Here is a 15,444-nt window from a genome sequence, read left to right on the forward strand (position 1 = left end):
ATATACCTAATATTACCCAAGTCCTTAATTTTCCTCTCTCATCTTAGCAAGCTTATATATATATATATATATATATATATATATATATATATATATATATATATATATATATATATTTTTCTTTTCTCCCTCCTTAGATTCTAACTTCTTACAGAAATTTTCATAAGCTTGTATTTAGTCTTACTAACTGCTCTTTTTACTTCTTTCCTTGCTAATTTATATTTCTAAAACTTTTCCTTACTCCTACACTTTTGTCAATATTTTATATAATGTTTTTTTCTCCCTAATCGTTTGTTGCACTTCTTCATTCCGCCACCAACTCTTCTTACTATCTAACTTACAACCCTTAGATTCTCCTAAAATATCGTTAGCCACCTTCTTATCCAAGAGGACATACTATTCAACATAATATTAGTCTCATTATCTATATTCAACAGATCTTCTTTCATCATCTCATCTTCAAAAAGTATTAAGTTCTCTCCTTTTAAGTTCCACCATTTAGTTTCTAATCTTTTGTTCATATTAGTTTTCCAACTCTACTTTTCAATAGAAAAGTCTAATACCATCAATTTATGTTGTGTAGTTAAACTCTCTCCGGGTATAATTTTACAATCTTTGTATGTTAACATATCTACCATTCTAGTAAGGAAAAAATCTATTTTACTACTATTAGACCCACTTTTAAAGGTTAATAGTGCTCATCCCTTCTTCAAATTGTGTATTTACTATTATCAAATCATATGACGTGAACTCTTGTAACGCCCCTGAGTTTCACCCTGGATTGCAGCCAATGTGAAAATCAGGGGCGGTGGGAGAGTAGAAAATTGAGGTGTTTATATAGTAAAAGCTAAAGACTCAAGTGTAACACCGGCTAGTCAATTTTGACAGTGGTTTGAGCCAAACAGTGCGTTACACTTGGTGGGTCCCACGGCTTGCACGTGCTAACGGGCCTGCGGGTCCGGGGTGTGACAAATGGTATCAGGTTGCCAGCCGAAAGTGTAGAGATAAGTGTTATGCGAGGCTAAGTGCTACACCGTGTGGATGTGGTGGGAGCCACCTCTAGAGCCCTTAGGAGCCACCTCTAGATTCCACATCGCCTGACAGCGATACTGAGATGTGCTAATTATCATGTTGCGACGAGGACGTCGTCTTTGTAAGGTAGGGTAAATATGACATCCCACTGATTTAGTCCCACATCGGTGGGAGAGTGAAAAATTGATGTGTTTATATAGTGAAAACTAAAGACTCAAGTTTAACATCGGCTAGTCGATTTTGGCAATGGTTTGAGCCAAACAGTATGTTATATTCAGTGAGTCCTATGGCTTGCACGCGACAACGGGCCTGTGGGCCCGGGGCATGACAAATGGGGTTAGTAGTCGACTGATGCATAAAACCTCAATCCAGAACTTGCGAATTTATGTGAATTTTATTTATGCATACACTTCAATAGCATAATACTCTATGTGGGACCGCAAAGTAATCATTTGATTGATAAAGCTCAAATTTGTAAGTTATAGTTTACAGAAAATCGTGGATTTCCAAGGTCGCATAAATGTATTTGTCCATGCACTTTGATAAAATGAAAACGTTATGCCGGACTTCATAGTACTCGTTTCGTCAAAAATGCTATAAAAAATAACATATGCATCAGGCTTGCAAGTAAAATATTGACGGTACCATTAACTAGAATAAGGGCTTGTTTGGATTGAGGGGAATAAGGGAGAAGGAAGTTAGGGGAACCATTCACCTTGTTTGGGAACATTTAGGAGGTGAAGTTATTCACCCTAGTTCCCCTTAGTTCACCCCTTAATAGTATAAAATTTGTTACCCCCAAATTGGGGTGTAACCAAGGGGAAGGGAACTCCATTCCCTTCCTTTCTCTTCTCTCATCTAATTTCCCTTAACTTCACTTAACCCCATTGAAATCCAAACACACCCTAAGGTAACAGACCAAACCTTTGGAGCTCCGCTAACTGTTCCCACAGGCATCGCAGCACGCAGAGCATCCCAGCAAGTGAGATGATCAAACAACTCTCCAGTGACCTGCCAAGGAAAAAATAAAAATATCACAACTACACAAAGCTCAGATCCACATCATGATCACCTTTTTTAATTAAAATTTTCACTAGCCCCAAATAGATTTGTAACTATTGTACAAATACTCTCAGAAAAATGACATTAAACTGTACTTTCATTTTAGCCATTCACAGTTCCCAAGATGATTAACCATACATAAACCAAGTTAAAGGAAAGAACTGAGACTGACTGTGGAACTGATGTGCATCACATGGGATTATCTTTCAACATCCATGAGCTTCTCAACTTTTACAGATCCAGGCTTCGATATCTGCAGCAATAGCACTTTAAACATGAACCCACTGAAAGAAGCAATGCAGGCATGAATAAAGTATAAATCAAAAAGATATGCTTTACGTAAGCAAGATGCAGCTCAATAAGGGGAAAGAGGTCAAATCGAACTTGAGGAGAAAGCATTATAACTACAAAAATGTAATGAAAATGTTATTGTGAAAATCAAAGTCTCTAGTATTGGTCACTGGAAAATAATGCCCATAGTGTATCGGATTTAAGCATGTCAATTTGATCTACTATAAACTGGCTGATATTGCCGAGATTGACTAATAAAGACAAGGCTGGTAGTGATAAGAACAAGTAACAAAGGAACCAATGCCTTGGAACAAGGTACGAGGTTTGAAGTACCAAAAGATGGTTGATACTGTTATGGTGACGAATAAAATGAACCAATGAATAGAGAGCTCTCGACCTGCTGATTCTTATACATCCATCCGACTTGGAACTGCCAACACTGCTAGTACTCATGATATCATACCAACAAAGATGAACCATAATTGCAACTGATGTCGAGATCTCAAACCTTGGTGCTAATAAAACCTATTTTCCGTAATTTCTACCAAAACTTTGGTAGGACAAAAATTCAGAGTATAACAGACTACTATATTATATTTTTGGTAAAAGTTTAAAGTCAATTTGTCCAACTCATTCCGATCATCGCACTCAATAGACTTCTAAAATGAAAAAGGGTAAACTTCACAAACCCCCCACCCTCCCCCCCTCCCAAATCCTAAAAAATACATAGGATACGTGTGTTCGACACGTGTGTCCGACACGGACACGACACGACACGGCTTCATGTTATGTGTGTCCGTGCTTCATAGCCCCCCACCCCCCAAAAAAAACCCAAAAAAAAGAAAAACTTTTCCCATTTAATCCCCATAATAATTTGTTTTTCCCACTAAACACGAAAAACTTTTCCAACTTAACCCATAATACTTTGTTTTTCCCACTAAACACGAAAAAATTTTCCCACTTAACCCCCAAAGTGACAGAAATGTCCCCTCAAATCAGGTTTTCATCCTCCTAAATTTTTTTTCAAAGAAACCCTCAAATTAGGCCCCATTTGGAAACTTCATCTTAGAAAATAGAGGGAATTATTTACAAATTGCCCAAAGTGAGTGTTTGTTTTGCCAAAAAAGAGAGAGAGAAGAAAGAAAAAAAGTATTATCTGGCCAGTGGGACATTTTCATCCTTTCAGGTGTGGGAAAAGTTATTAGTGTTTAGAGGGAAAAACAAACTATTGGGGGGTTTTTATGAAATTTACTCAAAAAAAGAGAAGGCAAGAACAAACTGAAGGCCTATACATGCCAGGAATTTGCTCATTTGTAGTATGGCAAGCAACTTAACTTGAAGCACAGCTGCGAAGCACATAATACAAATGGTATACTTTGCCCGAAACACCAGCAAAACAGGTTTCCTATCTATACCCCCCTGAGACTCCAGCCAAAACGAGAGATACAGGACAAGCATATGCAAACCAAAGACTAGGTAATCAGACCAAGGATACTGCAACATGCTAGCGTCAGTGATGGAACGGGAGATTATACAAATCCTTTAATTAGGCGGCTAAGTGGATGCGAACATTGTTAGAATTGGGGGTGGAAAACAAACCTCCGCCGGCGAAGAGGAGCTCCGACGAGCTCCGACGAGTTTGCGCAGAAGCCCGACGCACCAGCTCCGATGTTAAGGAGAAGTACTCGTCCTCCTGTGCCTAACAGCAGGAGAGTCTGAAAGCTTTGATGAAGCTTGTCAGAGTGGAGATGCGAGCAAATGGGAGTTTGCTGCGAAAGAAGAGAAGAAATCTCTGATCTCCAACCAGACATGGGGACTAGCTGAGTTGCCCATGGGGAAAAAGGCACGTCACAACAAGTGGGTGTATCGAGTGAAGAAGGAACAGGGTGGTTCCAGAAGATACAGAGCCCGACGAGTTGTTAAAGGATTTCAACAGAATATCCAAGGAAGAAAGGATCCAGCGGATATGTTGACAAAGGCAGCGACCTTTCAGAAACTGAAGTTGTGTGCAACTTCAGTTGGCCCTCATGCATAGATGATGGAGGGTGGAGCCACACAGGAGAGGAGCTTGATGAGATAGCCTGTTGACGTCGGTTTGGTCTCCAAGTGGGAGATTGTTAGAATTGGGGGTGGAAAACAAACCTCCGCCGGCGAAGAGGAGCTCCGACGAGCTCCGACGAGTTCGATGGTCGCAGGCGAGCTCCGGTAGTCCAGCCGACGAAGCTCGAAGCCTGAGCTCTGCGTTTCGAACCCCCTCGAACTCTGCGTTCGCCTCTTCCCCCGAGCTCTGCGTTCGCCTCCGAGCTCTGCGTTAGGCGATGGCGAACTCTGCGTTAGGCGATGGCGAGCTCTGCGTTAGGCGATGCCGAGCTCTGCGTTTGGCGAACCCGACCTTTGCGTCTGGGTTATTCGCTGGCGACAGGCTGTCGCCAGCCCCTCATCATCGCCTATAAAAGCCCCCCTTGGCCCTAGGGTTTCGCTGCTGTGCTTCTCCCCCTCTCCTCCGACTTCTTCCCTGGCGGCGACGGAAAACCCCCCCAAATCGCAGCTGCGATTTTGTGATTAATCCCCAGCTTTCAACAGTTTAGTTGAGGGGGATTTAAGAAGAGAGAGAGGGAATTAATTAGGGGTTTTGAATTGTGGGGTATTTGTTCTCAGTTGAGAATTGAAAGGGTTCATACCCTTTGATTATTAACACTGTAGCTACAGTGTTTATCTGAGAAATCTCAGTTTTGAGATACGCTCCTAAATTGTAATTTCTTATTTGATTAATAAGAAAATTATCTGTGTGGCTCCCGAGGACGTAGGCAGTTGCCGAACCTCGTTAAATCTTGGTGTACTTTTTCTATACCGCGTTTCCGTTGCATTAGGGGTTTAGGCGTTAAATTCCTAACAAACATTAGTAGAGAAAATTACTGCTATCTGAAATTTAATCTTTTATGGTAAGAAAAAAATGCCACCAAACAAAGTGCAAAAGCGCCTCATAGGGCATCATCGTTATTTGAAGGAAAATTCAATAGATAATTTTCTGAACTTCCAAGAAAAGCAGACAAGAAGACCAAACCGTACTAGTGAATGAATCAAATCAAATATCAAATGGGGAAAGATGCACCTTTCCCACATCATTAGGACCAAGCTCTACTAGATTATATGCTTTCGGCACACTCTTTCTCATCATCAGCAATTCATTTCCTAACATATTATCCTCTTCCTCTGTCCTGCCTCTTCTAACAGTTCCAGCAAGTGGTCGGTTGACAATCTCTCTCTGTTAACACAAAGATCCAAGAAATGCAATTTGCAACGTAAAACTTACGATAAAACATGCATTATTGCATGAAACATAAGTCTATATAGATATCAGAATGATGAAGAAAGTTAATGTTTAAAATACACCTGAGAAGATGAAATAGAACTCTAAGGCATTTTAAGGATGACGTGCAAACCAAATATAGTCATTCTTAACCCAATAAAGTTTAACATGAAAGGCTAGACACTCAATATTTTATACTGGCAAAAAAAACTATCCACAATTACAAACATGACAACCCCCTTTGTTCTTTCTTTCTAAATAACAGCTCTTGGTTATCTCAAGTTTCAGAAATAATGAAACAAAAGCACTTGTCACCCTATTACAGCACAAATTTAGCATGCTTATTGTCAAAGGTCTCTGCCACTACACCAAAACTCCAAAGTGTGGTGATGGTTGAAACTTGAAAGTTATAATTTTACACGTATGAAAATCTTCCACACGAAACCAACAGATCTAAGATCAAGTATTTTTAACAAAAACCCTGAGACACCAAATAAACATGCATATAGGTGAGATCAACAGAGTGATTCAGACATGTCATTCTGGAACTTCATGAATTCATGCAATGTTCAGCTACCGCGGTATATGAGGTTTAATAAAAACTAAACCTTTTTCAATTATGAAAAACCCATGTCAAAATGATCAGAATTGATTATAAAAGCTAAGTGGCTGATACCTAAAATTTTATACTCTGATGTGAACCTGCAGTAACTGCTAATACCTCAGAAGTGTTTGCTAATACCTTGGAAGTGCTTTGGTACCAATTCCGTAACTACATAGTAGTGACCTTTAATTTCAATTCAAGAACTTATTTATAGAAAACAAACGTAAAGTTTTCAAAGGAATGGCAGAAAAGCATATTATTTTGTACGCAACTGTCTCAAATATCTACATGACTGGTTTTATAACATTAGCTTGCTTTAATCAAAACATTAAGGGTTTTTCCTAGAAACCACCTTTGAAATAAGTTAATTTATACAGAAACCAACTTCTTTATTTCAATTTACACATAAACCACCTCCAAAGCGGGTGTGTTGCCATCAACCCCCTCCCAATCAAATTTTTACTAAAATCAAAAAATAAGGTTAAAATTTTCATCTTCAAGGTACATGGCTTGCATCATAACAAGATCTAAACATTAACAAAATGAGTCATGTGCCCTGAATGTGAGTTCTTAAGGGTGTTTTTGAGTTTTTAGTGAAGAATTTCACTGGAAGGTTGTTGATTGCAACATAAACCCACTTTGAAGGTGGTTTACGTGTAAATTGAACTTGAATTTCCATATAATTATTCTATTGTTAAGGTGGCTTCTGGGAAAATACCCAAACATTAAAGCATTAGGTAATTTCCTAGTTTCTTGAGTTAATCTTCATCTAGTGCCTTTTAATTACCATATTTACAAATGAAGAATGAAGAAAAGGGCCCCATGAATTAGTGAAAAACTATAGAAAATCAATGATGTTGAAATCAAGAGTTATGCATACCAGTTCAAATAGATCTAAATAACTATATGTCATGATTGTGATAATCTTGAAAGAAAAATGTAGCAATAATGATGTAATTAACATCCTTTCCCTGCCATTTCCAGGTATAGGGGAAATTCACACTAAATTATTAGTTAAGGTATATGAGGACATTGTACTTGATCTCCAAGTAGAAAAATTGAAGAGCCCCAAAAGAAAAGAAAAAAATTACTATTCTAGAGCAAATAACGGAAAAAAAGAGATGAGGTGTTCTTCTATAACAATGAAGGAAAACTTTGACTAAAACACAAGGAAAAAAGTCAAAGTTTATTTCTTGATAGCAGAAAGAAAAGCTATAATATGAAGGGCCGCTCTCCAGGTATTTCAACTAAAGACTGCAATTTCAATCTGCTGCTGGGGATTTCCTGTTGATAGTTATTGTTATAGCATTTGATGATAAGGAAGGCAAAAACAATGAAAGCACTTCCAGTTTCCGCTATAAGTTCAGGTGGAACTAAGAATCAAAAGCTCAGCATTTTATTGAAAAATATGCAATAACAGATTGTCACTCTTCTTCTTACATACTTAATTTATGATATAAAGCCTACCTAACAAAAGAACCATGAAGAAATTATCAATAGGATTTGAAACTGGAAAGTCAAAACACTATCCATAAGAGTCTCAATTTGATTCATTAGATAGCACAAGATAAAGTTAACCAAGAACTTTTTAAACAAAAACGAAGTAATCAAAGGAAACAAAGAAACAACCCACCCTTTTAACGCGAGTAAGAATTTCAGGACTTGATGCCACAAGAATGCATCCTCGTGCCTGCTTAGAGATCAGAATGAGAAGTGGGATCAAGTGGCATAAAAGAATTAATACAATGTGAGAACAAAAAGAAATGCATTTTGTACAGAATATACAAAGCTTAGCAGAGAAAAACCCCACTTGTAAATAACTAATATATGGACTTGGATTCACAATTCTTAATGCACGATAGACTTCAAATGGATCAGCAAATGTACGTCTCTCAAAACGCTGGCTTAAAACGATGTGCAAAATATCTCCGGCAAGGATATGTTCTTTTGCCTGCATAACAGATTTCTTGTATTCTTCACTTGTCATTGATGACATCTTTAACGAAGTACCAAATTGGCGGGTATGTAATTTCACAGATCCAGCTGATAGCCTTGGCCTGAAATAGGAAAGATAACACATACTACTACTATAAGGAAGGAAATTTTTGTGCAAACACAAAAGGAAAGTTGAAGAAAAAAGAAAACACTAATAGAAGGATTGGAAATAATAACAAGCTTCTTACACATCTACATTATGGACCATAGCTAGAAAGCACTCCAATCATTTCTTTCCCTCCTGGTAGGCATCTTCAACTGAAGAGAACCAATCTAGGCGCCCCCAATGAATTACATATGCTTTCTGAGTTCAAAGACACAATGCAGATGATTATGTACCCATTAGGCCATGAAAATTTCCTTACACCTTGAAAATTAAAATAATTCCGTGTCACTGTTAAAGATGAGAACTTCAGCAAAATAAATCAATTATACTCTCAAACAATCAAAACTATGAAAAAATAGTAGAGTATCCGAACTATAAAAGCAGTACAGCTACTCATACTACCACTTGATTTTACCAGAGACATCTACTTCCCAAAAAGGAGGCATTTCAGGTAGTAAATGCAAATTACTAATTCAATCAAATAAAAAAGTATTATATCACACTTTAATGAACAGAAGATTCCCTATGTTTGAGTGTCAGCAACATTAAGTGGAACCTAAGCTTTGGTTTTAATCTATCCTCTTCTATGATGAAGGAACTAAAGGTGCATCTGGAAATAAAATGGAAGTTAAAAGGATAAGGTGTACAGCAAGATAGGACTGACAGTTCACCAATGGACCTGCATCGCTATTTGGATCCCAAGGAATGGATGATATCACATTCTATTTTCATTTACCAAGACGACATGAAGCAGCTGGAACTGCAATTTCCTATGGGAACCATTTCAATATCTTTGAAGTATATATTATTACTAAGTGATACGATTCCAAAACAACTTAGATCGGCATGACTAATTAAATTGTATAAAATACTGTTAGGGGTAATTTATCCAGCTTAACTGCTAACATGCATCGCAAAAAGCCAGTGCCGCTGCAAAAGATCTCTTAGATATCAAATAATATTTATTGTTGAGGGCTGCTTAGGACATATTTAGCACGCACTGGTGGACACCTCTTATAAAATATGCTTAAATTCCAAAAATCCTTCTAAACTTGGAGCTATGTCCATAGTTAACATCTATCAAGCAAAAGGATTTGACAATCATGACGATAAAATGAAATCAGAAGACACGTCTATATCTATTTACTTAAAACAATCTTCCAACAGGTCTGTTTTACACTCAAAATCCTTCACTTGCCTAACCGAGTCATTTCAAAAAGATTTAAAAAAACTAGAAACTACAGAAAATAAAGCTATCATGAAGTAGAATACAGTGAGTGTAGTCTTAAATCTTCTCATACTCCAATCTGGATCATAAAACAGTATAAAATAAAAAAGGGAAAAATGCTTTTAGGCCAAAAATGATAAAGCAAATGTGACTAAGTCACTACGTCCCCAAGATAGTCAACAAGTATTTAGGCCCCAAAATGAAAAAGTAAATGTGTTTAGCCCCTAATATACCTTGCCATGTCAAAGCCCTTTATTTATCCCCATTCTGCCCGCATTTAGTGGCATGTCACCTCCCCCCTTTTTTTTACTCATTTGAGTTGACCTTCACATCCAAGTAAAAAACGACCCCTATTCTCTTCTTCTTGGGGGTTTTATGAAAAATTTTCTAGGGGTTATCTACAAAATTTGAAACTTTTTGCAGGATTTCTGTAATTTTTCAAGGGTCATTTGCAATTTATGAAATATTTTGGGGTGTTTTTTCAAATTTTCAGGGATTATTTGCAATTTCTAAAATGATTTGGGGTTTTTTACAATTTTTGGGGTCATTTGCAATTTATGGACCTTTAAGAGTGTCTTCGAAACCTTTTTGGGGTTTTCTGCACTTTTGAGGGCCATTTGCAAATTTTTGAGCTTTCTAGGTTGTTTTCTGCAAATTTTCAGGGTTGTTTTTATTTTTTTTTTAATTTTTTGGGGAGTTTTCTAAATTTTTTGGGAGGTTATTTACAATTTCTTTAACTTTCAAAGGGTTAAACTTATTAGTTAATTGTTAAACTTATGAGTTAGTAGATAAACTTATGAGTTGTTAAACTCATATGATAGTCAGTAAACTTATTAGTCAGTTCTTAGTTGTTAAACTTATGAATTAGTTATCAAATTTCTGAGTTAAAGCGATGAGTTAGTTGTTAACTTTTACACACACACACACACATTTATATATTATATATTAATATTTTAATAATATATATATAAACGGATGAGTTAGTTGTAAACTTATATAATTATATATATATTTATATATATATATATAGATATATATATATATATATATATATATATATATAATATTATATATATTATATATGAGAAAATGGGTATGCTTGGTTACCCAAGCACAATTTTGTGTGCTTGGTAGTGGATGTGTCACATCCTCATCAAACTCACTACCCATTGAAATGTTGGTCCCATATGTTGAGATGAGTGGAGGGGATGCTGAACACTCACTTACAAGCGTAACTTTTTGTGCTTGGTACCAAGCATACCCATATTGCTCTCTCATCTTCTCTCTCTCTCTCCATATATATATATTATATATATAATATATATATATATATATATATATATATATATATATATATATATATATATATATATATATATATCCAAAGCGTCCAACATTAACTCTTTAACTTCATTAATCTAATAAGTTTAACAACTAAGTACTAAGTTTAACATCTAATAAGTTACAAAACTTCATTATCTGTAACTTTCAAAGGGTTAAACTTATTAGTTAGTTGTTAAACTTACGAGTTAGTTAGTACACTTAAGAGTTAATTGTTAAACTTAAGTAACAATTGTTAAACTTATGAGTTAGTTGTTAAACTTTTGAGTTAGATGTTAAGCTTATGACTAAGTCATGCAGCTTAAGTAGTCACATTTGCTTTATCATTTTGGGGCCTTAAAATATTTTCCCAATAATAAAAACTCTTATCACTTTCTAAATATTGACTGCGATCAGACAAAAGAAAGAAGATACCTTCTCTACATGATCAAAAACTATGATATTATTGTAGAGCCCCAAAAGTGAACATCTGGGAGGTTCATGTCGTCTTCCGGCGAATTACAGAATGGTAACTTTATCTTCTCTACATAACGCACAGTGTCATATGAGAAATAGCCAATCCAGCCACCTAGAAAAAATTATGCATTTTTCAAATGTTCGATGAAACTATAATAAACAAAATAATCGAGTATTATTCATGTAATGCATATTAGATAATACTGCAAAAGTACAAAGCATGATTCAAGTCGGTTCAATAATCAATATAAGTGTTTGGGTCAAAAGTCGCCTTTTTCATTGTCATTGAACCCGTTACAATCGTTTATCGAGTACAAATTCAAAAAAATAGGAAAGTCAATTTTTTTATAAGATCTCCTTACACAATGAAAAATAAAAGATTATAACTTTATCAAACAATACACAGATCCTATTTATTAGTCTCTGTTTGCGTGGGATCTTTGTCTGTGCCGGGGTTTATCCGTGGACCGTCGCAGATCGGATCCGGTTGATCGGAAGGCTAGAAGTTCATTATTTCATAAAGAAAACAAGAACAAAAGTGATAATCTCGACCAAGCAAGATTATGACTCTTTTCGAGATCAAGTCCAAGCCTGATTTCAAGGAATGGGGGAACGGGGCTTCACATCCCTCAAAATCCACTCTTTATGCACAGGAAATCGCCAAGATCTGCTATCATTCGCTAAATTCGTGGCTCTTGGCTCTGCAATTCGACAGCACCTCCTCCTATTTTATTAAAATTCACCCCCCGAGAAAGAAAACCCTAGCCTCATATTTATAGGGCTTCGGATGCAGGGTATTTGGATAAGAATGGATGATTTAGCCATATCTTCAGTTGACAATGGCCTAACCACTCTTAGATATGATATCAAGTCAGTTGGGACACTTAGACACGAAGAAATCCTAAGAAAACGTCAAAAAAAACTTGTTCTCGGGCAGTTAGCGCGCGCGGCAGACCACGGTGTCCCGCGCGGCCGCGGGACAGTTCGGGGCTTTAGCCATTTTTTAGACTTCCGGACTTGTATTTTTTGTCGTTTTGCATATTTTGTCGTTTTGTTGACTTGTACGGCTCGCTGATTTGCTTCATGCACTCGTTAGCTTCTTTACGGGCTTGGATGATCCCGTTTGACTCAAACAATAACATTCATTGTCTTCTCTTTGTCTCGAGCTGCGTGCGGGAACCTATAGATATTTTTTGACGCCTACAATAAGGATTCCTAAAGACTATACTCAAATAGATGTACTGAAGAAACATCATTCTTGAGCATTTCCTATAAATGATGCATGGCTACACAGTCCCATCATAATACATAATTATAAGCCTTGTCAAGTACCCAACACCAGGAACAGCCTTATAAAAATCATTCTTCAATGAAACAAAACTTATCAAGGGCAGCATTTCCACAAAGATACCCAATGATTGTAATACTAAAAGTAGTTTCCAGATACATATCCAATAGTCACAGAAGGAATAGTTGATTTCATTAGGAATTGCCAGCATGATGAAGTTAATGTTTTTTAAGACGCGTGGCATAATTATATAAAAAAATCCCAAAAAGGGATATGGAATGAATCGGTCACTAGTACAAGCAAATGGCTGCAAGGCTCGTCATATTTTTCATGTCTATGAATAAAGATATACAGTAAGTTGGTTTCTCTCATCTGCATGCCAAAAAGAGGTTGATGACAGCGTGTGAAATCCTTCCTTGTTTTTTTCTATTTTGCATTGAGGAAATTTAAGAGAAAACGGCTTATCATTTACAACAATATCATGCAATTTCATAAAGCATTGTTGGTCTTACACCTGTCTTATAGAAAGTTTTCTCCTTCAATTTCATAAGGATTATATGAATTCATGGCAACAAATCTTCTCAAATAATCCAATATAAATCTTGGCCAAGAAGTAAGCTTAACCCAACATAATAACGTCAAAAAACCAACACGTCATGTGAGGCGTCATATGCTGCTAGTCAATCCTATCTGGCAGTTAAAGAATCATAATATCAAAATAATATTTGCCAGTATCACATTTACCACTTCCATTACACGGTAGAAAAATTAGGATGGTGTGGTCTTAGGTAAACCACCTGACCTTGATGATGAATTCAAATTGCACAAGATTGGAAAACTAGCACGCATAACCAATGTAAATATGTGATACACTTGACATTAGCACAAAGGTGTGTGCCACCAAGCATTGATTTCAGTAATAAAATGGGAATTTGCATTGCCAGTATAAACAATGGAGTGGTTTTCTATAGCTGTCTGAAGGCTGTCAAAGATTAACAAGACAAATGTGAGCCCGCGTGCTTCCACGTACAATTATAAGAGTAGTTCCGTTGCTGATAAAGCTCGCAGTTAAGTAACGATTAGTGGATAAATGTTAGTAGATATGACTGAATGAAGCGTTAGGGCGAATCAAATAATTCACTCACCTCACGGTATAAGACATAATAACGCAAGAAAAAGCCAATGATCGATAGTAGAAGCACACTAAATATTTGACAGGAAAATTGGAAGGGGAGTTTAGGAGGGGTGGGTGGGGGTAGGTACCAGAGAAGACATCATGAGGAAGTTCATGGAGGAACCGTGGGCTCCATCCTTGAGTGATATATAGTGCGTGGGATTTGCATAGGATCCTCAACAAGCTTCTCGGTCCTGTGGCCTTGTTCGTGGTCCACGATGGAGACCAGATTCTCCTTCGTCACAACCTCCATTGCTGGCTGTGCCCCCCAACAAAGATGTACCTACCCTGTGATTTGATAAGCAGAGTTCCTGATCATCTATTTATTAGTTTATTGGTTGATGGAAGCGAAGAAAGAAGAGAAGGAATAGGAATAAGAATGAAATTAAGGAGGAACCTTACGACATTGGTTTCATGAGAGGCCTGCCTGCTCAACAGACTCGAAGAGGAAGCTTGGAGCATCGCGGTCATCCTCGCTGACAAGGCATCGGTAGGCCAGCACTGGGGTTAGATGATCGGAGAAGATACAGAGGTAGAGGGGCACTAGGTTGTCGCCGATCTTGGACGCCTCAAAGAAGCTGGCTTTCTCACCATCTTTTTCCCCTACAAAACTTTAACACATAAAAAACACAAGAAAGAATTCGTTTAATCAAACGGTGGGTGGACGGACGGACGGATGGATGTATCGATCGATCAGGGCCGGGGGTAATGGTTTATGAGTATGTGAGGCTCGAGAGCCTCGGTTGGATCGCAAATTGCAGTTTCTGGCCATGGCAGAAACTGCAAGTCTTGAGAATAGAGAGTGAAAAGAAATTGAGATAGAAGAGAGAAAGATGAGATTGAATTGAAGAAGAGAAATCAAAGTTTTTTCTTATTATCTTTCTCTGATTACATTTCCCTCTTTTATACTGATGCTCAAACAGTCAGAAAAAGGAAACGTGCACAAAAACGTGTACAGGCTTACAACTCACAAAACAACTTTAACTGTTTGTAACAAACTTAACAGACTTTGGACATCTGTTGTAACAAACTTAACAGACTTTGGACATTTATTACAAGTACCCTGGACTTCAAAGTTTTGCAAAACAGTCCCCTGTAAGCCTGGTTCTCAAAGCACTTGTCGTTCATCTCTTCCAGCTCCCTGTACACCTAACTCCATCTCACCCAACATGTCAGCTGCTTCAATTCCTGATGCTCCGATCCCTGACAATTCCCCTCCCCTTAAATTGGACCTTGTCTCAAGGTCAAAAGCAGGGAATCGCTTGACAAGATCCCAATAATTCCCCTCCCCTTAAATTGGACCTTGTCTCAAGGTCAAAAGCAGGGAATCGCTTGACAAGATCCCAATAAGGTTCCCAAGTAGAATCTAAGGAAGAACGTAAGGTCAAAAGCAGGGAATCGCTTGACAAGATCCCAATAAGGTTCCCAAGTAGAATCTAAGGAAGAACGTTGCTTCCACTTGACTAAAACCTGAGATACCAACTTCCTCCCTTGAATTATAGATCTCCTGTCCAATATCTTTTCAGGTTCATCAACCAGCTCAGCAACATAGCTGGG

At 37.4% G+C, this 15,444-nt stretch overlaps 1 pseudogene; it reads right to left on the reverse strand.

Annotated features, from left to right (window-relative positions):
- LOC109849283 overlaps positions 1 to 15,444 on the reverse strand; it is a 34,828-nt pseudogene that overhangs the window by 12,770 nt on the left and 6,614 nt on the right.

This window comes from Asparagus officinalis, chromosome 7, assembly GCF_001876935.1.
Source record: "Asparagus officinalis chromosome 7, Aspof.V1, whole genome shotgun sequence".
NCBI classification, from domain to species: Eukaryota; Viridiplantae; Streptophyta; class Magnoliopsida; order Asparagales; family Asparagaceae; genus Asparagus; species Asparagus officinalis.